The 25,498-nt window shown below is 41.6% G+C and overlaps 1 protein-coding gene across 10 annotated transcripts in view; it reads right to left on the bottom strand.

The window, feature by feature from the left end:
- The window catches only part of SGCD (sarcoglycan delta), a 492,080-nt gene that overhangs the window by 251,126 nt on the left and 215,456 nt on the right, over positions 1–25,498 (bottom strand). For 6 of the 10 annotated variants that reach the window (XM_064724715.1, XM_064724704.1, XM_064724699.1 and 3 more), the window contains one exon: positions 17,952–18,073. The exons of the other annotated variants lie outside the window; for them this stretch is intronic. The gene's annotated coding sequence lies outside the window, so the exon portion shown is untranslated. The remainder of the gene's footprint in view (positions 1–17,951; positions 18,074–25,498) is intronic. 10 annotated transcript variants of the gene reach the window in all.

A 25,498-nucleotide genomic window follows, 5' to 3' on the forward strand; every position in this document is an offset into this window, starting at 1 on the left:
TTCACATTTGTTTCTGACAAGTTCAGAGTCCCTGCTGACCAACCTGTACACTGCACTGTTGAGTACAGTACATTTAGAACTTTTCATATACAGCATCAAAGGAAAAGAGTTCAAACTGAAGTTTCCACACTCTTCCCACTAATTTCAGACATTTTAATGACAGCAGGAACAGGAGGCAAGAAATCTGTGTATTAATCAAGTTCTAAAACAAGCTGCAGAAAGATGCCTGCCCATCCCTGAATTTGGCTGATTTCATCAATCACACAACTCTTAAGGACACTCGAAAGCACTTCCACTTCCACAAACATCTGGAGAGACAAAGTGGAATGCAGCTCATAGCACCTACTGGGTTTTCTTTCAGGGAAAGTCGTTTGGAATATTTTAAGGTTAAGAAACTGACTTCTCTCTTCCTCTACCCCCCATTAATACCAAGCCTTCCAGAGGCAGGCTGGGGATCATGCACAAATTCTCCCAGCCAGTGCTGAGTAAAACAAAACAACTTTAATTTTTTCCCCCCTCACTCATAATTTTTGGGTGAGATAAAATATTCCATGTGTGAGATACAGATTTAGACTATGGAAGCTTAGTACAGGTGACCTAAATCAAAAGACAGATTCCCATAAAACAGATAATTCAGGGGTTTTTCTCCTAACTGCTTTTTGGAATACCTGATTCAAGACATTTAACTTGTGACATCAGATTCCATAAAGTATTCTGTTCTCCTTGAGGTATCTCAGAGCAATCCAATTTTTTTCTGCTGGAGAACCACACTGACATAAGAATTTCTATTATACTTTTATCTGCAAACATGATGCAATGGTGCTCATTTACAACTGCACAAGAGAAAGTCTGTGACTGAAACAAAAGTAAATGGACCACACAAGCAAAAGAAATTCCAACTTTCAAATGCTGAATTAGAGCAAAAACAATTGTCCAAACTGTCATATTTAATCATTATTAATTATTTATCCTATGGGAGAAAAATATGTCAAGAGCTTGTTAGGACAGAAGCATTAACATGAGGAACCCCCCCATAAGTCAGATGCAGTTTTTTGCTCAAAAGAGTTGTTAATCTTTTCCAGAAGTTAAAGCCCAAATCTCATACATGAATTTTGAGAAGGCTGAAGCAGCAGAACATAACTGAACCAAAACTTTTCTTTGAAAAGAGCAATGCACATTCCTGGAATGAATAATTCCTTTTTGTCTGTTCTATTAATTCCTTTTTCTTGACATTCATATTTCTATCATAAATCAGCTGCAATTTTCTTTTCCCACAAGATGAAACCTGTGCTAGTAGACAAGTTCATATTCACTGTGAATTACTGAAGCATCCATGTAGCTTTTTTTTCCTGCAGATTATTTTCACAGAAATTCCTTTTAAGCGAGGTAGAAGCAAGTTCTTTTACAATGCCACAGCAGCAATTTGTTTTGCTTTTTTTTTCTATTTACTGAGCTAATAAAGACACTCATCAATTAAACATAAAAAGTGATTTTAAATTTAAAATTATCATTCTGACTTCAAGCTACATACATGAAGCTTACATGTTACTTTTGCTCCCAGATGGAGCTGAAAAGAAATAGCAGATCTGACCTACAAAGCTGCTTGGAGGAACTATGGCATCACATTCTGCTGCTCTTCAAAACCATCTATTTGTTAAGTGTCCCTTTCAGACTGAGAAGATATTACCAATTTTCCTAAGGCCAGCATGTGAGGAATTAAAAAATAAAATAAGAAAATGATATCTCAAAGAGTGGTTGGAGAGATACTATTGCAAAAATCTATATCCCCACATCCCTATTGCCAGCGTCACAGTTTGTGGAACAGGGAACAATTCAGTATTTCAAAGGAAGCCAATAACCATCATGAGAGCTCCCATGGGTGACATTACTTAATCTGCACTTTCATCTTCCAGAGGAAAAAGGAGCCTACAAGGAAAAACTATTTCCATAAACAAGGGTCTTAAAAGCTGAACAGAAAAAAGGTTTTGGGTAAGCTTCAAAATTTGGGCATTTCTGTCTAACAATCCTGGTCATGCCCTTCCTCCCCTCAAAGCTGGGAATAATTTAAAGCCAATGAAAGCTCAAGACTTTGGGAAATGCAGATCTTGGGGAGCACTATATCAAAAGGAGCCAATAGGAAGAAGGAATTTTTTTATTTCTGTGTCAGCCTCCCTGTGGCTCTGTCAAAGCAGCAGCAGTAACACTTTACACCTTCCAGAGCATGTGCACCTCACACGAGCTACTCCATCCCTGCCAGAACAAATGTTAAAGCAGTTTGCTACTCCTCATCCTCCTCTTTGATCACTGCAAAGCTTTGAACAGTAACAGACTGCTGAGGAGAGAGCTTCCAGCACCGACAGGGAGAGAGGATCTGCTACAGCTGATATGCAGCACACAGAGACAGCGTGCTAGGGATCTCCAAGGGAGGAAACGCAGAAGGAATTGCAGGCATTTCACCCTACAAGGATCAACAAATCCCACAGACAGACTGCAATTGCATGAAATTGTTCTGCAAAAGGGAATATGAGAGGAACAGAAGCTACCTGCAATTTCATAGTTCTCATTGAAATGCAGCCTACATTTTTAGGAGACTGAGGAAAAAGGGCATTATTTATGTCTGTTTGGAGGACATAGGGAAAGCAAGAAGGGAAGGGAGGAGGATTCTCTTCTGCCAGCTTTGAGACCAGGCAAGTGGCTTAGCTAAATAAACAAGGTCCTCAAAAGTATACTGATAATATTTTAAAACTATAAGCAAAATCTGCATTCCACTGGCAAAGCTGTAAAACTTGCTTGGAGATTACACACAGTGCTCTAATCACACTGGCTCCTCAGAGCTGACCCATAAAAACCAGAGCAGTCACTGACAGATGAGCTAAAAATTTCTGACTGGCTTTTTAGGGGAACAAGCCATGGATTTGTATTTGGAAGCTATTCCAAAACTGTTAAGAGTCATATAGAATAAACAGCCTTTTGCTCAGCTGCCAACATACCAGCCCAAAAGCTCCACGAGGTGACTTCAGACAGAAACAGAAAGCCTCTGTGTTTCTACCTACTACAGCCTGCACTAAATTCCCCTCTCTGACACAGAGGAGCTCAGTGCCAGGGAACAACAATGAATTCACAGGCCAAAGGCTCACATCTGCTGCCTGGCTTTGAAATCCTGCCTTGCTTTTACAGACTTGAATTGCCAAGGATGCCAGAGCCCAGTGCCACTTGGAGGACCCCACTCTGTGGCCACACAGACCAGCCTGGAGATCTTCACTGCTCAACAGCTTCAGGGTTTGAAGTGCTGCTTCCCACACATGGTTACACTGCCAATGCAAGCCCTGAGCCTCCAGAAATCTCTTGCAGGTGCACACCTGCTGGGATTAGAAGGTTCAAGGTGCCTCCAAAATGTTAACCAGAAAATACGGATACAGGTCACTCCACAATCCACAAACACAGAATCATTTGAACCACAGAACAGTCTGGGTAGGAAGGTACCATAAATATCATCACACCTAGCGTGGCAGGGAAACCTTCTGCTAGACCAGGTTGCTCAAAGCCCAATCCAGCCTGGCCTTGAACATTTCCTGGGCTGGGATAACATGCTGCTTTTCTCACTGGAAAGGAGATTAAATACAAAACTACCTCCTGTGTGAGTCTGTCCAGCAGTTTCTGGAAGCTCCCTCTGAAATGGAACCATCAGTTGTAAGGTGTCCCCTCTGCACCCAGGTTTCAGGACCAGGAAAACTTAGTTATCAAATGAAATGCTGAGAGCAAGCACAAGCAGCCTTTCAGCTGTGACAGGAAACCAGACACAGGGTAATTCTTGTCTTTATTCACACATCATGGACTGACTGCAGTGATTTCAAACACCAGCCTTTTTTTCTCTGCAATGCATACCATATCATTACCCCCTGAGAGGCCACTTTACACTTGGCTCTCCTGCCTCCCTTCTCCTGCTTTGTTGTATAAAGTTATATGGAAAATAATACCTAAGTGGCTCTGCATCCTGCAGGGAAGTAGCTTAAAACATCACTCAGTCTTTCTGAAAATTTTCATGCCACTGCAAACAAAAAAAAAAAGTCAGTCATTATACCTCAAATTTGACAGTTTCTTTTGGATTGAAAACCATAAATTAAGTAAAAAATATTTATTTATTCAAACACATGGGTTTGCTTTCCACCAAAACACTTCTGACAGCTGCAAAGATGACAGTAACCTGTGATACCTGCTCTGCATCACCCTTGTGGCTGTCTCGTTATTTCTGGAATCCCAAAAGTTACCTCCTGGAAAATCAAATCATTCTGTCCTAATTAGAAGCTTCTGAAGACAAACTTCAATTGGGATGTACACTTCCCACACATTAAACACTAATTCAGAAAGCAGGAAGCCCTTCTCAGCATGTCCTTCAGATGAGAGGTTGCAGACTTAAAAACACCAGGTTTAAAACCCAAGCTGAAAAACTCTGCTGTTTAATAATGAAACACAGCAGTTGCGCTGCAGCTTCTAGAGTTCTTCTAGTAATAAATAAACCCCTGACTGCTGCAAGACAGGTTTTGAGAAGCTTCCTCACAGTCACCAAATTTTACAGGACAGGTAAATGTCTCAATGCAACTGTGGGGGTGATAAACTCTTTTTCCTCACACACCTGCTATGACAGGAGGGGGATATAACTGCATTAAAGCCATCCCAGTCCCTTTCCAGGGATGACACTGTCTTCCAGCCCAGTGATCAACCACACAGTTTGTGAACAATCAGGTCAAAATACCTCAAGTGCCACAGGTTCCCCATGTTCGTCTTTGCTGGTGGAAAACAGGAATATCAGCTGGGCTGATTTGGCTTTTCTGCAGCAAATTCTCACTGCTGAAAAGCACCTCACAGTCAAGGTCATTCCAAACAATGCAGGTGCACTACTGCTGGACAGGCAGAAGTGCATGGAGGGGAAATGAGAACGTCAGATCCTGTTACTCTTCTCTGATCATCTAATGCTAATCTGATCATTTATTAGGGATGTGACATAATATCCATTCTTGCTAGGCAAGGCAAGGACTACCAGCAGCCAAAACACTAATGTAAGGACTATTACTAACTTTATTTCCAAAGGCAATTAGTATTTTCATTTGTGGCAAAACTTCAGTTGCTTGGTACACTTTTCTGCAAAACCAGAACTTGTCTGGAGTAAGCTAGCAACTAGATATGACCCCATTTGGGCTCTAAATTACTGATGCAAAATCTTCAGGGCAGATATCCAGTGATTCAAGATCAACAATCTGACATTATTTTCGCCTGTGTGCTACCAAAAGCCAAAACACACTTTGGGACTTTCTGACAGCGTGTGTGGTTTAGGCAGCAAAAGCACCGTGCCCTGAAACCAACAACAATAACAGTTACATCACATAAGCACAGTTTCCTAGAAACACTTGCACTCTCAGTTTTCACCTACTTAAAGGGAAGTGACAAGGCTGTAAGTCTCACAATCAAAGTCTTTAAGTCTTACAATCACTGGTTTATCACATGGGGACAATTTATTTTTTACCTCCTGTACAAGTGCTTAATAAGGCAACTCCAACATGTACTTTTATTTAATTAAACACAATCTCCTGGTAACAGAATATAAGACATATTTAAAACATTCTGTGTTGCTTCTAGCAGCATGCAGCTGGAGTTATACAAATTACTGCATCCCCCTGCGCTACTTTCTGATGTGATGTAAATTGGCAGAATTCTGCTGAGTCCTGTTGATTTAATACCAATAGGTGGCTGATCCACATAGTTCCAAGATTTCAAAATGAGACACAAAAATGTATTTGAGCAACATTTGAGGCCAGCTATTGTCATTGGGGCACCATGTCCCCTCCCAGTCCCCTCTCCCTGCTGCCAGCCAAGCCCAGCACCAGAGGGGTCCCTTTGGGCACCTAAGCCCCATTTCACAGGAAGCATTAAATGCTTCATTAAGGGCTTTAATCACTAAAAATTGCCAGAAGTAGCAAAGGGGAACAGCATGCAAGTTCCTCTCTTAAATGTAATTATGGGTGATATTCTACTCACAGTAGAACTATCCAGGTAGAACTCAAAGTTTCAAGACCCTCTTTGTCCTGATGCCTCAAAACATTCCAGCTGAAAACTCTGTTGTTTACTCTTTAACTTTTAACTGAGAGGCCCTGAAATATAATCAATGCTCACTTTTGAAACCCTACAGTTTTAATTACTGTTTTCAGAAACCCTCTATCACATGTTTTATGTACAATCAATGCTGACCCATAAAGGGAAAGCACTCTCACATTTTGGTCTACAAGAAGTTTGCTCTTTAAGAAGGAAACAATCAATTACTGATCATCTAACTGCCTCTGTGTGCATATCTATTGCTCTTCTGTTATTGCAGATTAGACATTATTATGTCCCAAGAAAGCAAAAATGCTATAAAACTCCACTTCTGATTTGTTCAGTATAAGATTTTATTTATGTTGTTACTTAGGGTGGTAGATTATTTTTTTTAAACCTACACAAAGCATTTTTCCCTGTGAAGCAGCTAAGGGGGCAAAAAAAAATTTAAATCTTGCAACACCACAATTTGATCAATGTGTTTTGACACTGCTTCCTTCTAAATCATTCTTATTATGCTGAGATGTGAATGCATGTTGACACATCAAGATACAATTGTGTGAGAGTTGTCATGCATTGAAAGAAAACTCTTCATGTATGTAACTCTGGTTTTAATATGTTGTAGCAGATCATGCCATGAGAAGCTTGTCATGCCCAGATTTTGTGTTTGAGTGTTACTTTTTATTTCATCTGAGGTGGGGAATCAATCTGCAATCCTTTCAAAGAGGCATTACAAAACATCAGTGAGAAAATTACTGGCTTCAAACACACAAGAATAATGCTTTCCTAATTAGCACCCATAAATAAGAGGCATAAAAAGCCCAGTGACAGACATTGAGAGAAAAGATTTGCCAGGACATCCATGTTCTTTAGTTTTAGTCCATTAGGGCTAGGTTGATAAAATGCTAAAGAGAAAGCCTACCTTAAATTTCTGTTAAAATTGACTTTAAAAAATGAATGCATTTGTACATAAATTGGTGTTTTCAGGTACATCTCAGCCAACCTGCTGAAATCAATATCATTTATATCTGCCACTCAGAGGAGATGAGCTAATAAGTTCATATTTGAGAATAAAGACTTCAAAATAGTAAGTCAAACTTCTTAGTCCCTTTTCAAAGGACTGAAACTGTACATCCCATGCAGGCACATGTGTGGCAGCAGGCTAAAGAGCAGCCATCCTGTGGGAACATGCAGTCCAGAGATTTGCACAAAAATGGGCAGCTGGACTCAGAAACAGAAAGGTTGTGTAAGTACACACAGGCTATGGAACACTAAACCGAGCACAAAATTTGCACAAATCTTATTACTTTAAAAAAATCAGGGCACAAAAGCCAGAGTATTCTCAGAAACAAGGCACAGTTCATAGTAAATACTTCAATATTTTTCGCAGCCCAAATGATATCCAGCTGTGCTTGAAGTCCCATTACTCCCTATCCCTACAAAGTCAAGTACAGCTCAACCAAAGCAGGAGAAAAAGTCATTTCTCTTCAGAGGAGAAAAGAAAGAAGAAAAAGGAAAAGAGAGCAGAGCAAGTTTCCTCCTTTGAACAACTCAAAGAGTGAAGAGGAGGCAGCAATGGGGCCCTGAGCTGGCTTGGCTCTGCAGGAATATTCCATCTTTACCTTCTCCTCTTGCTCCTGCACTGAACCTTGCATGTTAATCCCAAGAATCCTCCTTATTTAATAAATGCATTAAAGCCTATCGATTTGCAGTGACTATGAAAGGTCAAGTCAAAACAAAGCAGGGACATTTTGCAATGCACAGGGCTGTAAAGAAGAATAAATTCCTAATGAGAGCAAGTGGTTACTGTGCAGATTGAAGAGAAACTTCAGCCAGTCAAATTCATGTCTAGTTACATGGGTATAAGCAGAGAGGAATCCCACTTGGGCCAAAACTTCAAGCAATATTCTCTGTGCTCTTATCCTGTGATTTTAGTTGCATGCCCAGGAGACAAATTTAAGTCTCAAAACCTCAGACATTATTAGTATTTGTTTAAAGGCCAGGAAAGGCTGCTCTAATCTTTCATTGTGACCTCCTGTTCAATACAGACCAGAAGATGGAAGCTAAAAGCTTCACCACCCATCTCACAGAGAAACAGGGATGAAAAGTGATCCCCTTCCATACTCAGAGTATCAAAACAGGCAATGGCAGGGAAATAAGAAACAAGCAGGTGCCTGATTTTTAGTATCTGTGATATGAAATCTTTCATACAAGCTAATTTATAGAACAGTCACATTTTCTTTTCCCAAACTTTCTCATTCCACCCAAACCTACCCACAATGAAAAATGATGCTGTGATTAGAGGCATGCTTAATTACTTTCCAACAATAAAATCTTATGAACCAAATTTTTATCCTAGCCTGTGTATTTTCTTATTTATTTTTATATATTCATAAATATTCAAACCCATTAAGATGATTATTAATTGCAGCAGAATGCAATTAGGTGGCTTTCCACAATAACAGTCTTTAAAACTGCAATGTGTATTCACTGTTTTTCCAGCACCTGGCTTCAATTATTTGGCTCTTTGAGGACCTCTGTTATCATGATATAATGAATGTTCTACTTAAATAGCATCACTACCTGAAAGAAAGAACACTGATCTATTACTACATTAAGCTCGGCCGTGTAGTGAGTTGTGTCATATAATGAAACCTTCACAAAACTGATTACCTGCAGAGACTCACAATGTTCAAAATGTTACCAAGTCACATTCTCCTTTTGGCCACAAAGTTGTCATCTTTTCCTTCCCCCAAATAATTCCTCTTTAATCTTTTCACAGACTTTTACACCTGTGCTACGTATTTTCCAAACTGATATTTTAAAAGGTGCTGATCCACCTCTCCCATGCACACTGGATGAAAAAGGGTGTGCCTGCAGCAGGGAGAGACCCTTTACAAAATTATGGACACTGCACACTATAAAACACCCAAAACCTCGTTAGCAGACTGCCTTTTCAGGAGTTACTCCTCCAGAAAGGAAAACTCTTTGTGAAGGTCAGCAGCCTGACCTCGCTGATGTTTACAGCACGGACTTCTCCAGCAGCCACTTAAGGGATGCTTTCAGCATCTCGCCTCAGTAAGTGGTGGCAGCCTTCATAAAGGGCAGGATATTGTTACAGCTTGCAAGAGCTCACATTAACTTTTAGCCTAAGTGGTAAATTTTACCTCCAGAATGATGATTTCCTTTTGAAAGCACGCGCTTAAACCATTTCAGCTTCACCTGACCTTGCTCCCACTCCCTGCTCCTCTCTGCCTCACACTCCCGTGGGTGCCAGCACCCATCCCACCCTTCCACTCCTTCTGCAAGAACTGAAATGCTCATTTAGGAACATTTTGCCCAATTATATTATTGTCCTCCTTATTCAACTTGCTAATGGAGAGGCAGAACTCAGGGTGATGAGGAGAGCAAGGGCCGAGCTCCAGGGCAGCGCAGAGGCTGCTGCAGTGAGCTCAGAGCAAGGCAGCACACGGAGGGGATGGCTCCCAGGAGGGGATGCAAGGAAGGCAATTGCCAGCCCTGCTCAAAGCCAGCAGCAGCAGCAAGGCACAGGCATTTAGCTGCACCATCCCCACAACGTGACTGCGTGGGAGACATGAAATGTGCTCCTAGAAATCTCCTCAAGTCCCTCTCGGGAGTTGGCAGAGTTTTATTGGTTTCTGCTCTGGTAATAGCAAAGCCAGCTGAAAGCACACCTGGGTGCTGGGGAGCGTTGGACTTCAAAGATTTACAGCATCAGGGGTGGTGCTGCTCCCTGCATGCAAAACACAACTTGTATTTCTCACCAAAATTCTCAGACATTTTTCAGCCTCAGCTGTATAAAAAGCCCCTCTAAGCAGCTCACCTACCACTGGTTTTCCCTCTGTGAAAAACTGAGATGCTCCTAAAATAGTACCATGTTATACTGCAGTGCTCTCCAACTTTGATCCTGTAATCCCCTCCAAGAGAGGGGACCCTGGCATTGGTGCTCACAGCTCAGTGACAGCACAGGAGCCACACACAGAGCTGCAATTTCAGGATTTTAAGAGGTGATTTGGGGAGCCCAGCACATGTACAGCAGGAGAGGGGACTTGTGGGGCTTCACTCTAAATTGAGGTGTGAGTAGTTTTATTCCTTTTTCAGTCAAAATATACTGACGCAGACCCACTACCTCACCTGAGATTATAATTTTAGGTCTGTAGAACTCTATAAAAAAAAAATCACACTCCAGTCAACTTTTTTCTTACTAATGCCCCTTGCATTATTGAAGAAGAAATAAAAAATTAAATGAGAAGAAAATCTTAAAGACATTTTTAAAAATAAGAATAATAGAAATAAATTCATAGTTCTACCTGCTTGCCCTAAAGGCTTGTTCACACATCTGCCTCTTGTTTGGGACAAATACCTGTTCCACAGAAAGCAGCTTTCAGAAGGGAGAAAAGGCATTCCAGTCATTGTTGTATCAAGATGGAGATCACCCAGCCAAAATGCATGAATAAATGCAGTGATTAGCTAAAAGGAGACAATGAGCTAGCAGACAGCATTCCTACTGCAACAACTATTTTTGCTGCCTAATACAAGATACCGAATTTACTTTCCAACTTGATTTATAACTTCAGAACTAATGCAGCAATTAACTACAAATTGACATGTATGTTTTACTAGCAGCCAAGATTTTAATTAAAAAAAAATCCCAGTAAACTTAACACAAAGCTTTCAAAGTACTTTAAGAAATAAGGATCTAGTAAGAGGTTAATATTGTTAATTTTTTTTGCACTGGCATATGAAAATCTAACACATTAGAAAAGAGCTAAGCTGAAGCTGAATGCTTTAACCAAATCCTGGTGACATCATTTTTGCTGAAACAATTTGGAAAATCAGAGAGATTAAAGCTGAAATCCATTAGTAAGATAGCAATGAATGTAAACATACTTTCTGTAATTTCTGCTGATTCAATTCTGAAAACCTACAGGATTAAAACTAAGGCCTACTTATAAGATGGCAAGTGAGCACAAGGTTATTACTCTTCAAATCACAGAACTTTTATATTAAAATAATCAATGAGAAATCACATTAAAGCTGCTTTTCACATTCATCAGATTATTTGGTAAAGATGCTAACAAAATTAAATCCCTCCAAACAAATATAAAATTATCCAGATCACAAAAAAAACCACATTCCAAGACAACAGTCAAAACCCAGGATCAAACTTGTAATGCAATACAACAAAGTATTATTAAATTAGACCCAAGTGTGGAAAAAGAGACTCTGTCCCTATGCTGGCTGTTCCATACCCTGGCAGGCCAGGATGCTGCTGGGAAATCAGCCAGGCTGATTACTGTTATAAGAAATCTTTTATTTGGCTCTTCAAACTGCCAACGTCAGCTCCCTCCACTCTTAAAAGGACTCATGTTAGACTACAAATAAGAGAACAAACTGAAGGATTACAAGTAGGAATTAAGGAGCAACAAACCTATTAGTCTAGTAGGAGTCCACACGATTTTTTCAGTAGGGCAATTAAGTATATCAGATGATACAAAGCAAGAGAAAGATGGAGATTTTTGGGGTCATCAGTAGAGGGTGGGAATGGGCCACTGAGACCTTAAATTCAGCTTTTCCCCCTCCCCACCAGGCACAGCCAGCAGTGCAATAATCCCTAATCCAGACCCCAAACCTCCACACAACTCCTGCTTCCCCTCTGCCTTGCTGCAGAGCAAAAACCCAAATAAACAGCAGTGGGGAGCCTGAACAGCCAGGTACAAATCACCTGGAAAGATACACCACCGAACAGCCAGGGTAAAAACGTGATCCTGACTTCCAGCAAGCAAAGCAAAGCAGCTGCTTCATGTCCCAGAGCAGCAATCAGACTCCCATGGTGGAGCCCAAAGCTTCAGCAGAGCCTGAGCAGCCTTCCTGCTGCCCAGGGACCCTCCTGCTCTCCTCAGACACAGCAGAAATCTGCAACAAGAGCATATTCTGCACTTTATAAAGCCTCTGATAATTCCACCATTTCCTGCCCTCCAGCCCGAGATTGCGGATTTCATTTTTCTATGATTTTAACAGCACCGAATTAAGACAGAGGTTCTGGCTGGCAGCCTTGAGTGACCTTTTTAAAGGCCTGAAATATATTTAAACTCAAAGTCCCTGGCAAAGGAAGCCTGGCAGGCTGCTTTTACATGGCCAAACAGGGCTCAGTCACAGCAACACCCCCACAGACCAGATAGGATGAAAAGGGCAAGTCTCTCAAAATATGGCTCTCACTTTGAAATTCAGATGACAGAGCTTCTGTACACAGGGTATTTGACAGTTCTGTAACACAGCAGCTCTGGTCACCCCTTGAAAAAAATTAATCAAAGTCTCCATAAAGAGAAGCTTTTCCAATTCTGCCTTCATAACTTTGCTGAAGGGATCCAGAGCCTTTAGAGGGAGCAGGCAAACTGAAGCAAACACGTCAACTCCTGCAGCCCAGAGCTACCAAAGTGAGTTTTCTCCTCCTTTTTTATGCTAAAAGTGCATAATTAAAGAGAATGCATCAAATCCAGCCACAAAGCAAACAGAACTCAAAACATACAGCTGAGCACAAAATAATTAGTTACAAAAAAAAGTCAGCTTCTCAGAAAAATAACATAACTGAATTGGGAAACTTTAATGGAAGTCCAGAGGAGGAAGGGTTGCTATGATGATTTAAATATTATTACCCAAGTTAAACAGCATGGGTGTCCCAAGGCAGCTGTGTGCCTGTCACACCCCACATGGCACTGCCCCTCTGCTGCCAATTCACAGCCATGGAAGGACATCAAATATTCAGGGGAACATAAAACATCCAAGTGAATCACTATGCAGAACACTCCCAGGGATTTCTCATCTTCTGAGGGTCAGTTTAAGCCAAGGAGGAAGATGAAGAAGGCCAACAAAAGGGCCAAGGAAGATGTGGGCAGCTGTGGGAAGGAGCAAAATGTCCTGAGCATGTTTGGAGCTTTTCTCCAAACACAGAGCAGGGATTGCTCCAAGCACCTTCCTCTGCCCAGCTCCGGCTGGAGCAATTGCACCCAGTCACAGCTGTTTCACAGATCAAGGCACCCTGGAGCTGAACTGGAAGACTTCAATGAAATAAAACAGGATGTTTGTTTACCTCCAGCCTGATACCTTCGTTTTTCCTGTGAAATCTTCCACTTTACCAATCCAGATTTGAGAGCTGGGGAAGCCCCAAAACAAACCTGCAAGGAAGCCGCTTAAAAATCATCACACACCAATAATAGAATAAATTTAATTCCATATCAGGAAGAGATGAAAAAGGGCAAATATAATGGGAACCTACTGTTTCACACCAGCTTGTGAAATGCCCAGCTGTGTCAGAGAGAGAGGACTGTGCAGGGATTTACTGCCACTATGACTCCTGAATAAAAACTCAGCACTTACAGGATCACACTGATTTGGTTATCTTTTAATTTACTGTGTTTTTAAATCACCCCTAAATCTCTACATTATCACTTCAAAGCAAAATCTCAGTTCTTTTGTACCTTCCAGCAGCACCTCCTGCACACTGCACACATGTACCTGGTCCCCTGAGTGCTTCCCATCATAAATGGGGTTATTAGAGCAGCTCTTCACTCACAGCTCAGGGCCACACTGTACCAAGCCCTGGACAAACAAGCAGAATAGCCTCTGTCCTGGGCAGCTCCCCACCTCATTCATCTGCTCCTGTTCACATTTATCTCACTTCAACAAAGCAAAACCAGTTCCTATTCCTGTGCCTGCTGCAGCACTGAACATGGCATTACTAGTTAACAGCAGCTCTAACTCATTTTGCTTAATTTGAAATCTCAGATTAAAAAAAAAAATAAACCTAAGTTTTCAGCAACTTTTTCTTTCAGAAAGTTTCAAAGTTAGTGAGATCCATTTAAAAAAAAGAGACAAAAGGCCCAAAGGGCATGGACTGAAAAAAAAAAATAATACATAGAGGCTGTAAGGGAATCATATGACAAATGTAACTGAAGCCAGACCACTGAATGAGTAAAAACCATCCAGCAAAAAAGATTGTGTGAGGGTAAAAATGAAGTGTGATAGTCCTGTCACCTTTGGGGCTTCAAGGGATGAGTAATGAAAAGTCCTGGATTAGAGCTCATAGAAAAGAGGGCTGAAAGGGCTCTCCAGAGGTTATCTAGCCCACCTCCACACCCCAGAGCAGGAGCAGCTCCACAGCTATCATTCCTGACAGATGTTTTTCTAACATATTCTTAAAGACCTGCGAGGATGGAATTGCCACAACCCCCATAAGCAATCTAATGGTGTATTTCATCCTAGAAAGTTTTTGTCACAAAAGTAAATCTCACTTGCTGCAATTGAAGCCCATCCCTTCTTACCTCATCCACCATGAACAAGGAGTGTTTTCCCTTGTGCAGCAGGAGAAGAAGGCAGGAATGCTGTGACAGACTCAACCACCAGGTTCTAATTTTTGCCACTGCCATTCCCTCTATTTAGTTTGTAATCTGTTTTTTTTTTTGGCATACTAAAATAACATGTGGTAACAGAATAAAAACTTTAACTGATCTGTCCTGTCTACAAATGGTTACTCTTGAACACAGGAGGACAGGGATCTGTTGGAGTCAGTCCAGAGGAGGCCACAAAGATGCTCAGGGGCTGGAGCACCTGTGCTGTGAAAACAGCCTGACAGAGATGAGGTTGTTCAGCTTGGAGAAGACCCTGGGGGGACTTTCAAGCCCCTTCCAGGGCCTAAAGGGACTCAGAGAGCTGGAGAGGGATTTTGGAAAAGAGCAAATAGCCATGGAACAAGGGGTAATGGCCTTCAATTGAAGGAGGACAGGTTTAGCTGAAAAGGAAGAATCCTTCCCTGTGAGGGGTCACAGGCACTGGCACAGGGTGCCCAGAGAAGCTGGGGCTGCCCCTGGATCCATGAAGTGTCCAAGGCCAGGCTGGAGAGGGCTTGGAGCAACCTGGGATAGTGGAAGGTGTCCGTGTCCATGGCATGGGAGTGGGAACAAGATGAGCTTTAAGATCCATTTCAGCCCAAACCATTTTTCTGGTTCTAAGTGGATCCTCTCTTCTCTGGAAAGATGAAGGGAGCAGCATGACTCTTCCTCCCATACCACAGAGCTGTAATTCTGTGAGGATATGGAATCCAGAAATTCTCATCTCTCTGACCCTTTCCTTTTTAAGTCACAGGCTCTAGCCAGGAGACAACACTAAAAAATGGGAAGGGGGAGAAACAATAAGAGAGAAGCAGCTGTTGACCACGTTTCCAAGGGACAAGTCTCTAGGCAAACACAGGAAAAAAAAAACAAGTTCTCCAGTCAACTGAAAGCTGTTGGCTTGATGCAGATGCTGCCTGGGAAATGACAATGGACTGTGTTATATAGGATCTCTTACTTGACCTGCATTATTATGGCATTAAATATGAGTCAAGCAGGCTTTTGAGAGCAAGGAAGCAGGGGCTGGTGAAAGATATATTTTCTTAATAAACACAAAATTATAAGCCAGTACTTTCTGGATATTTATTCAAGACAGTAACACCACAGGAATGAAAGCTGTGGGGGTCTTTATATTTGCTTGGCGAGCTCTGTTTGTGCACTCAAATCCAAAGCTTCAGATCATCAGTCTGTTCTCCCCAAATACATGGGCAAGCATCTTTTCAGGATGAGAGCTCAGATTTTTGCTTTATCACACCACTCTGACAGCTAAGGTCTTTCTAAAAACCATTAAGTATCTCTGAATTCATAACATCAGTACAAGCACTACCAACAGAAGAATTCCTAAGGGTATCTCTGACTCAAACAGTACTTTTTTTTTGTTTATTAATCCAATGACCTGCTCTGTTTCCTAATGCCAATTAAATATCCAAGAAAAGAGATGAAGGAGGGATGTAAAAGTTGTTCCACTTCCCTTATGCCTTCCAGCCAAAAGCTTGTCCCCTTTTCTGAGCCTTTTATAGTCTAGGCAGGTCTCACCAGCATCACCAGCCAGGGGAGAGCTCTTGCCTAAGGAACTGTCTGCCTAAACTCCTCAATTTATTAGAGCTCACAGACATCAGGAGCAAAGAGGTGCAGTCAGCAAAGGTAAGTTACAGAAGAAAGAAAATAAAAACCATTCATTATACACACAAGCCTTGACTGCAGAATTGAAAGTTGTGCAAAACAAAGGGCCCTGATTAATCATCAATTATACCATGTATCTCTTAAAAGCCATACATTCACTTTACCCATCTGAAAGTCACAGCCAAGATGATGTGGTCACTCAATCTCACAGCTTCAAAGCACACAGTAACAAGCTTTCCCCCTTCTGGATCAGTTCCTTCCTCTGATCTCTTTAGGTGCATTGACTTATTGCAATTAGGAATACACATTTAGCAGAATCGAAATTAATGGACCTACATAAAAGGAGTGCCTGGCTCTAAGCAATCCCAATGCCAAACTCCTTAGTAAGGAAAAATTTCCATTCAAAGTAATGGGAATACAAAACACTTTAGTCTTGGCCCCTTTGGGATTGATTTTTAGAAGAAAGCTGCTTCTATTTCAGTACCAAAGCAAGTAGCCAGACTTTGCTAAGTAGTAACTCTACTTTTGTGCTCACCAGGTGCTAAGACCTTACAAAAAATGTAAAAGAAAGAGGGTTTAAATGTCCTGCCATGCCTGTGGTGTTCAATGACTGATCTTGAGTCTTCTGGGGGAAAAAGTGGGAGGAAGGAAACAAAAACCTAACTGTACTTGTAGTCTGCTCTCCTTGCTTTAAAGTGGACTTCTTTCACCTGTCCAAAAATCAGACCTGTCCTACTGTTCTATCTAAGAAAAAGACACCAAATGCCATTGCCATAAAGACATCAACAGGAGCTTGGATCCCAATCATCAAAATTTTAACTGGATCTTGAAATGCTCAAAATTAGATGTTGTTTTAAAAATAATTTTAAAACCCCAAAACACAAGACTCCTGCCATGTTCTCTGAGCTCTTTTCAGTCAAGACTTGCCTTTGAGTCAAATGTGTCTCTTAATTAACAACTAGTCTTTGGAAAATTAACAAAGGATAGCAGTACTAAGGGCTATGGATGTTACAAAGAGAAACAAGAATAATGTTGTTAGCTTTTTGCTATGCTAGATGAGACATTACTGTGCCAGAGGCACAAGTAATGGAAATGTACTTTTATATAAATCTCCTCTCTTTGCTTGGATTATTTTAAATGACTCCACTACAGTGTATATTAACCTAGCCACCAACCTTTCTGCAGTCAGCTTTCTTTTTACAGTTTATTAGGAACACAACCACTGAGGAATCACCAAAGGATGGTGAATATCATCACACTCTCCCTTTGTTTGTTTAACACACAGAATGGCCATGCAAGAAACTGAAAAAAACCACATTTGCTGGGAGGCAAATCTTCTGTCCCTGTCACCTTCTATTGAACTCTTTGCATCAGATCTGATGTAGGAGCAGAGCAGCTCCCTTGGCCTTGGCCAGGGGTTACAATGGGCCAGCACCTGAGAACTGCAGCTGTTTTCTTCCCCTCTCCTGAATTGACTCCTAAATGCCTTTTTTCAGAAGCTGGAACTCACAGTGTGGCTGGTCAAGTTAAAAGAGATCAGGGGTCAAATCAGAAACACACTCCATATTTCTCAAAAACCCCTTTTACTGTTCCTTCCTACTCCATCCCAAAGCTGTGCCCAACACAGCTACAGGGTGAATATTGTCCTTCCTTTTCCCATATTAAGGTTACATGTTGCAAGGCTTCACTTCCCCAGAAAAGTACAACTGTGTGAACACAACAATATTCAAAACCGAGAGCGAAATATCTTATCACTTTCCTTTCCAGTATGTTGCATTCAACACCTTTCCTAATTTTCCTACCCTAGAGCTCAGATAGCAGCATCCTACTTACTCTGTGAGGGTACAGGGGAAGTTCAGCATTTAGCAATGGTGAGAAAATTGGTTTAGATCCCTGAGGGAAGGTGCTGTAGAAGTGCATTCAATTCAGTTGTAATTCAATCCAGTTTGCTGGAGCTGAAAGAAAACAAAACACTTTCAAAGTTAAAGGGAGAGCCAGCATTTATTTTATTTTTATATGTGTGTGTACATATATAGACACACACACACACAAAAATATTTTTATGCAAACATATATTTATGTATGCTTGTATAATGTATTTTATTTTTGTGTGTTGGCATATATACAGACACCTACACCTACAAACACACAAAAAGCCTTAAAATTTAAGGAAGTGAAATTTTTAAGTAGAGCACTAGAAGGACAAGGTTAGCATAAGGCAAGTTCTGCCAGGCATACAGAAGCATACACCGCATGGGAAAGAATAGTTAAAGGCATTTTCTTCTACTATCATAATTTTTTTTTTTTCCTCAGGATATGAACAAAACAAAATCAAAGCAATTAAATCATTACCCTAAGGAAAAAATAAACCCCAGTAATTGTGCTTAATTCTCTGAGTTACTCTAATGAATACACCTAATTTACTTTGACTAACAGAAAATGTATTTTTTCCCTCCAAAGCTGACAAAGGTCAAATTCAAAGAAACCAAAGTAACTCCCACAGTACTTTCCTCAAAAGAGAGGGAAAAAATAGCCCATGGTATGTAATTATCTAAAGGTAAACAACCAGGAAGGCCCACTGCAAAGTCTACATGTGATTTGTAGTGGTGAAGAGCTTCCAAAGGGAAGAGCCTGAAACAACTCTTCTCCCCATTTTTATCTGCATAAAGCGAATTGCAGGGTGGGTTCTCCCATTTAAATTCTGCAGTATCAATATTTTTATCCCTGGAAGTTCAGTTAACAGCATGAAAACTCCCCAGCTACACTAAACAAGGCAGAAGAACTGGTTCAGACAAGCAAATTACGTTATCTGCTGCTCTCTGACCTCCAGCACCTTGGACAAATTGGGTGGAGGGAAGAGCCGCGGGCGCTGTTGCCAGCAGATCTCCCCGAGCTCCTCCTCAGCCTTGGCAGAATCACAGGGGCAACTTTACACATGGATGAACTGTTCTGGAACAATCCTTCTAATGCAGCTGACACAAACAGGCTCCCCTCCAACAGCAGGCAAGCGTGGCCCACGTTTGCTGCTCCTGCACAGGATTCCTGCCGACAGCCCCGCGACATTTCTGGAGGGGAGTTACAGGCCAAGAGTGGAGCAGGGGTCAGTTGAAACTTGGTAAAACATGAGTGGGTGGGGAATATCCAGAACCAATTTCCAGGCCAGACCCACTCAAGGACACTCCTGTAGAAATGTGGACGCGTTTTTGGGGGGTACAAAAGAGCTGAGGAAGCAAAAGACTCATTTGTCTCTGGGAGAGACTGCTGAGAAAGGACCCTTCAAGACTTCTTGGTTCAACATCTCAACACTCAGTGACGCACGTTTCCTCAGTGATAAAAATAAAGATGAGCATTTCCACCATTTTTTACATATACCAACTCAACACATGAGCATTTCCACCATTTTTGACATATACCAACTCAACACATGAGCATTTTCACCACTTTCCACACATACCGACTCAACACATATATTCCCTTGTTCCAGAGCAAAATGGCATCAGTGCCTGTACCCAGGAATTCAGGAAAGGACTTTACAGATGTAAAGTAAGGGCAAAGGCTGCCAAAGGTCAATCTCTGAGATCAAAGGGAAAGGTGCCATAGGGAATATCTCTGCTCACTCCCTGAAACCTCGGCACTTTGCACTGAGATTTAGTGCCATATGTACTCAGCAGTACATACAGTGTTGACAAAGCTTTTATTTTTAAACAAATAAAGGCCAGAAAGTACAGATTTCCTTAACTCTCATGGGCCTTCAATTATGCAGTGCTGCCTCTACCATGTAAGCATATTTCCAGAGCTTTAGCACTTGACATTTTGAGATAAAATGTCATGAATAGTATTTGTGTACCTCTCTCCATCTGTGCCACTCTGCCCCTCCACTTCAACTTGAAATCTTTCAAGGCATCAGATCACTGGTTCAAAGCATCCCTTTCCTTTGCATTCTTCAAGTTTAGGATCAAAAACCAGACAGACTTTAATGGTATCTTGCAAACAGTTTGCTCTAAGAGTTTTTCTTCTCTAGTCTGCTCACTACACTAAGCTAATCAATGATTTTTCTGCTCATTAAGTACTGCTGGTGGAATCACTCTTGCCCATCAGGAAGACTCTGCTGCCTGTTTGCTTCTCCTGCCTTTTCTCTTTCCAGCCCAGGACCACAACAGCCTCTGAAAGAGATCAATGGCCTCTGCTCAGGTCAGAGCATTTTGGCCTTTATGTTGTGCCAAACATGAGTGTCTCTCAACTGCAGACTCCAAATTTCAGCTTCCCGTGCTTTCCATCTGATCTCCTTGTGCTCATCCTCCTTAAATCTATCCGCATTTGCCTCCTCTCCTGAGCAAGAAATAGGAGACACAAAATTTAATAACAATTTTCAGTGAACTTTTATATTGCCTCGGATGTGAAGCAGAGACATAAGAAACTGTTTTGTCAAGTTAAGCCAGTAAGAAGAGGGAGTTTAATGGTGTTGTGTGTGTCTGACTGGTTCCTCCACTGGCACATGGATTTATCACCAAACTGAAGGACAGTCATTAATTTTATCACACTCTTCTGAGCACACAGTTGTGGTGAACCCACCTCCTGAAAAGTAGATTTCAGATGCATTTTCTCCACCTGAAGATGGAGAGAACCTATATCCCAGCATCTTATCTGATACAAATATGCTGCTTTCCAATTTCACTCTATCTTGTCTGTACTTTTATCTCGCTTTCCTCTAATTGTACAGCTCTTCCTGAAAGGTCAATTGTTCCTCATCCAGCTGATGGCCTCCCAATGGAGTCTGAACTTATTATTATAAGCACCTGCCTACTTTTAAGAGCTATGGTGAAGATGATGTTTGGCATTATTAAGATGTGATGTCCTGTCAAGGATGCCTTCACAACTGGAAGAGCTAATGTGACAGCTCTGAGCTTGGAGAAAAAATAATAATAATCAAAAAAAAAAAGTTGCTTTTCTTCTTGTCTAGTATGTGCCCTGTGCTGTCAGGCTGCACGAGAGGGCCAGGCTCACATCTGTTACCCAGGCCCCTGAAGGAATCCTTCACAAGAGCGACTCTGCCTGCAAAGCAAACGGGAGCAGTTTGAAGATGGCATGTGAAAAGCTGCCACGGGTCTTCCAGAAATCAGAACTCTTGGCTGCTCATCTCCTGAGAGCTGACCTGGGGCACAGGAAACCACAGTGCCTGTGGAACACGAAGCAATCACACTGAACTCTCCTGCAGCCATTTGCATTTTCAACAATTCCTCTTCAGAGAGATGCCCTGTGCCTGGGGGAATATTTGCCTCTGTTCACAGCTGACTTTTATTCTAAGTTAGAATCTGTTGGCTCTTCTTTTTTAGTTGGCAGTGAAGTTGTGGCTCTGTTAGATAAATGTTCTTTTCTGTTGCTTCTTGTATAAAATTCCGGGAAGATGTGGCCTCCAACACCAAATGTGGTCCCAGAACACCAGGGCAGAAATAAAATACTGTCACTATTATTGAAAGTGCTCAGCAAATCCTACTCTGAGAGCAGTTGCTGAATAAAAATGGTCAGTCTGATCAGGAAAAAAAAGTATGATATAACCTACAAATGTTGAATTATAAAGCTTGAAATTCAGAAACATGTATTAATCCTTCAGATTTGTTACCCTGATGTCTAGGATTAATTCTTTGGTTTTTGTTTTGGTTTGGGGATTTTTTGTCACATGGGGACTTTACTAAAGTGATGAATTTTAAATACAAAAAATAGCTTAGGACATGTGTAGAAGTACAGCAAAAGGAACATTTTCTAGAAGGCAAAGAAAAAGCTTTATGGTTTTGATATTGGTTTTTTCTATTGGGGGGGTTCGTGGGATGTGTACTTGAGCTCCTTCTGGTTATTTAAGCTCATAAATACTACTGAATATATTAACAACCTCAAAGTTGCTGGTCCCTAGAGTTAATGTAATTAACCACTGAAAGTCTTTGCTGTTACAAAAGAAATCAGATTGTGTCACAGGAGGCAGCAAACCTCAAAAAAGGTGATCTGACCTCTCTAACTGAGGTGCAGCTGAGCACTTGTTTCCATGTAAGAATGTTATTGATAGATGTACAGCCCACTGCTTTATTGAGAAAAACACTTTAAAAATAAAATGAGGCAACTCAAAATGCATTTGCTTCCTTAAAGACTCTCAGCCCTCCCATCCAGCAAGGTTCTATGAAAGGTGAAAAACCACTTGGAACTTCCCCTAAAAGCCTCCTGTCCTATCACCACTCCAGTCACTACAGCAAAATACTTTGCAAACATCTCAGCAGATGAAAGTTAATACAGATGAAGGGATTACACAATACTGGAAGAGGGTGGACAATCAAGTTGTTTCTCAGAACAAGGCAGTTTTCATCAAAATGAAAATTAAGTGGGAAATAGCCATCCTAGAAAGTATTGGGATTTCTAAGAGTCTGTATCCCAATGTCACCTGTTCTCAGAGAAGCAGCTCATTTTGGTGCACACTAAAAATCCGTATGTAAAAATACATTGTCAAGCACAAGTGTAACCCTTTAAATTCCTTTTCACACTTGGGTGCTGCAGGGTCAGTAGATCTGAGTGTGTGTAACCAATTAAACCCAGAGCCCCTGAGGTAGATCTGCTCCCAGCACAGTGAGAGCTGACAGGGCTCTCTGCTAAAGGGACCTCATCCAGCAGAAAACATCCCATATCTGAGGGAAGATCTTAGCAAAATACAAGTTCAAAGTCCAAAGAAACAAGAGGAGAATTGGGGCAGTCTGGAAAGTAATGGTAACCCAGCTAAAGGAAATCCTACCAAGTCACAACAACAAAACCAATGTAAATTCTGCTTTCAAGAAGACAAAAATCTCACTTGCTACTTGTCACTGGGCTGGCCCACCACAAACAGCGAGGATGAGTGAAAGGAGTCTGGACTCCTCCATTCAATTCTGCCATTCCTGCAGATGGGAGCTTGAGAAAATTCAACATCTATAACTAGCAGATACATTGAATTATTCAAAAAGTGAAGTGCTAGATTTGGGTCAAGCAAACAGGAGCAGAGGCCAGGTGTCAGTGCTGCAGTCAGCAGAGCACAGAATGGTGACAGCCACAGCAGAGCCTGCACTACAGGACTGAGCAAAGCTTCTGAAATAAGAGTGTGCTTCCAGAGAAACAAATGGGGTTAGGGGCTTAATTCCCCTTAAATGAATTGCCTTTCTAAATTCAGAAATTTTGAATGAGCCTTTTTGCTCATCCCAAATATTACAAGTTGCCCACAAACCAACACCCTCTGTGCTGAAGCAGTTATCTGTCATATTTCTTTCTGCAGAAATAAAGAAAAATAGTTGATGCCATTTGTTCAATTAGTAGGACAGCTTCTTACTAATGTGGTATTTTAAGCTTTGTGCAAGAGTTTTTCAAACTACAGCACTCTGAATGTGCAGGTATTAGCAGAAATCTGTCTCCTTTTAGTCTCCCAGTCAAGAAAGTGTGCTCGACACAAATGATGACAGTGCCATAAAAATCAAACTTCTTTTTTGCCATTTTATAGCCACTCATCTCGAGCTACCACTGTACTCTTCTGTACTCTTCACTGCTGCCATCAGAAGGGGTATCAGCATCCAGAGCAGCCTCAGCAGCTGCTGGATGAAGAGTTTCTATGATTACCTTTAAAAATGTCAAACGTTCAGTATTCAGGTTTGTTCATCAGTTAGTAATAACATCCCTGGCTGAGCTGAAAACATGTTCTCAGTGAGGGCTGGGGAAAGGAAAGCTTAAACAGCTGACAGCAGTTAGAGATGAAGCAGACTATGCTGTTCTTTTCTGAAAAGGGGCTGCAGTGATTCCAGCAGGCTTCTGAAACAGAAGAAGCTGCAAGATTATGGAAACAGACCTTTTCTTCTAGTTTTTCTGACAGCTACAATTCTACATTCCTCAGCCCTGTCCTGCAATTAAAAGGGGAAGATATCAGAAATAGCTGAAGAAGCAAGAAAACAAGAAAAGAAAAATAAGCTGATTCCAGCTACTCTTCTATTCTCCATGTGTGCTATACACATTTCATTATTAGATTAGAAGCATCTTGCAGCACCATCTCCACAGGCTTTGAAATTGCCACCATAAAAGTACATCACAGAAGTTATTTTTAAACTGTGGATTTTGTTACAGAGAGAATCTCATTTTTAAAAATTTAATGGAAGGAAAGCATTTATTAGAAGACTATGACAGCTGAGGGGAAAAAATATTCATCATATTCAGAGAATACAGAAGAGAAAACCAACTTGGAATGTGTTCTTGCTCTCTCAGCCTGAATACCTCTCTCTTCCCTGACTGGTGTCAAATGTGATCAATCAAACTAATTCTGCATATACTAAAAAAGAGCTTCTCCAACTCATTTGGCTCTGAAGTCACAGCTTCCCCTCATCCACACTGAAGCTAAGACTGCCACATTGTCATGGTTTGAGCCTGGCACAGAGCCAGTGCCCCCCATTCCTCACCCTGGTGTCTGCTGTGAGATGTGACCAGGAATAAGCAAAACAGGCTCCAACTTAAACATAAATAACACTTTATTACCTAAAACTACAGGAAAAAATAGGAAAGACTATAAGGAAAAGAAAAAAAAATTGAAAACCTTACAAAAACCACTTTTCCTCCTCCCCACTCCCTAACTTTCCCAATCCAATACATTCTCTCAAAACAACTGCTCAGCCTTGGCCCCACACGTTAATATACTCAAACTGCAGTTCATGGAGAGGAAAAGGAGTCCTTCTTGTTCCATAGGCTTTTCCTGGAAACAGTGAAATCCCGGATGCTTCTTTGTCACTTTGGCACCGCCCGGAAAGTCCATTTGCCGCTTGTGACATGTTCCTTCCATGCTCAGTGCTCTCACCACCGAGACATGGCCAGAGCTGCTTTTAGGGTGGTCTTTCAAGGATGCCTTGTCTCACTCCAAAAAGGCACAGTCTCTGCTTTTGGGACAACTGTCCCCCCCATATATTTCCAACCCCCTGGGGCCGAGGGGTCCTCACAAATGAACCCTCCTGGTTTTGAGGCACTGCCTCCCCCTAAATGCAGTCTGTGTCACAGGAACAACTGAGTCCATGGCTACAAGAAAACGTCCAGCCCAAAGGCCACTCCAAATCATCTCTCCCCATCCAATCATCTCCACAAACTCCGGGCCAAGGTCCTTATCTCATATCATCTCTCATCTCCCTTCTTATTCAGCTTCGAGGAGGATTAGCATTTTCGCAAGGCCCCAATCATGCAAGAAAGGGTTAAAAGTTTTCAGTCTCTGTCTGTCCTGTGAGGAGATGATACTCCCACACGTGCTGCTGCTGCGGCCGGCCGGGCTCTCTCTCTCTCCCCCCTTCTCCTCCTGGCTGGCTGCCATCACATTCGGTGCCGCCGGCTCTCTCTCTCCGGGGGGG

This window comes from Zonotrichia leucophrys, chromosome 13 (genome assembly GCF_028769735.1).
Source record: "Zonotrichia leucophrys gambelii isolate GWCS_2022_RI chromosome 13, RI_Zleu_2.0, whole genome shotgun sequence".
In the NCBI taxonomy this organism is placed as follows: Eukaryota; Metazoa; Chordata; class Aves; order Passeriformes; family Passerellidae; genus Zonotrichia; species Zonotrichia leucophrys.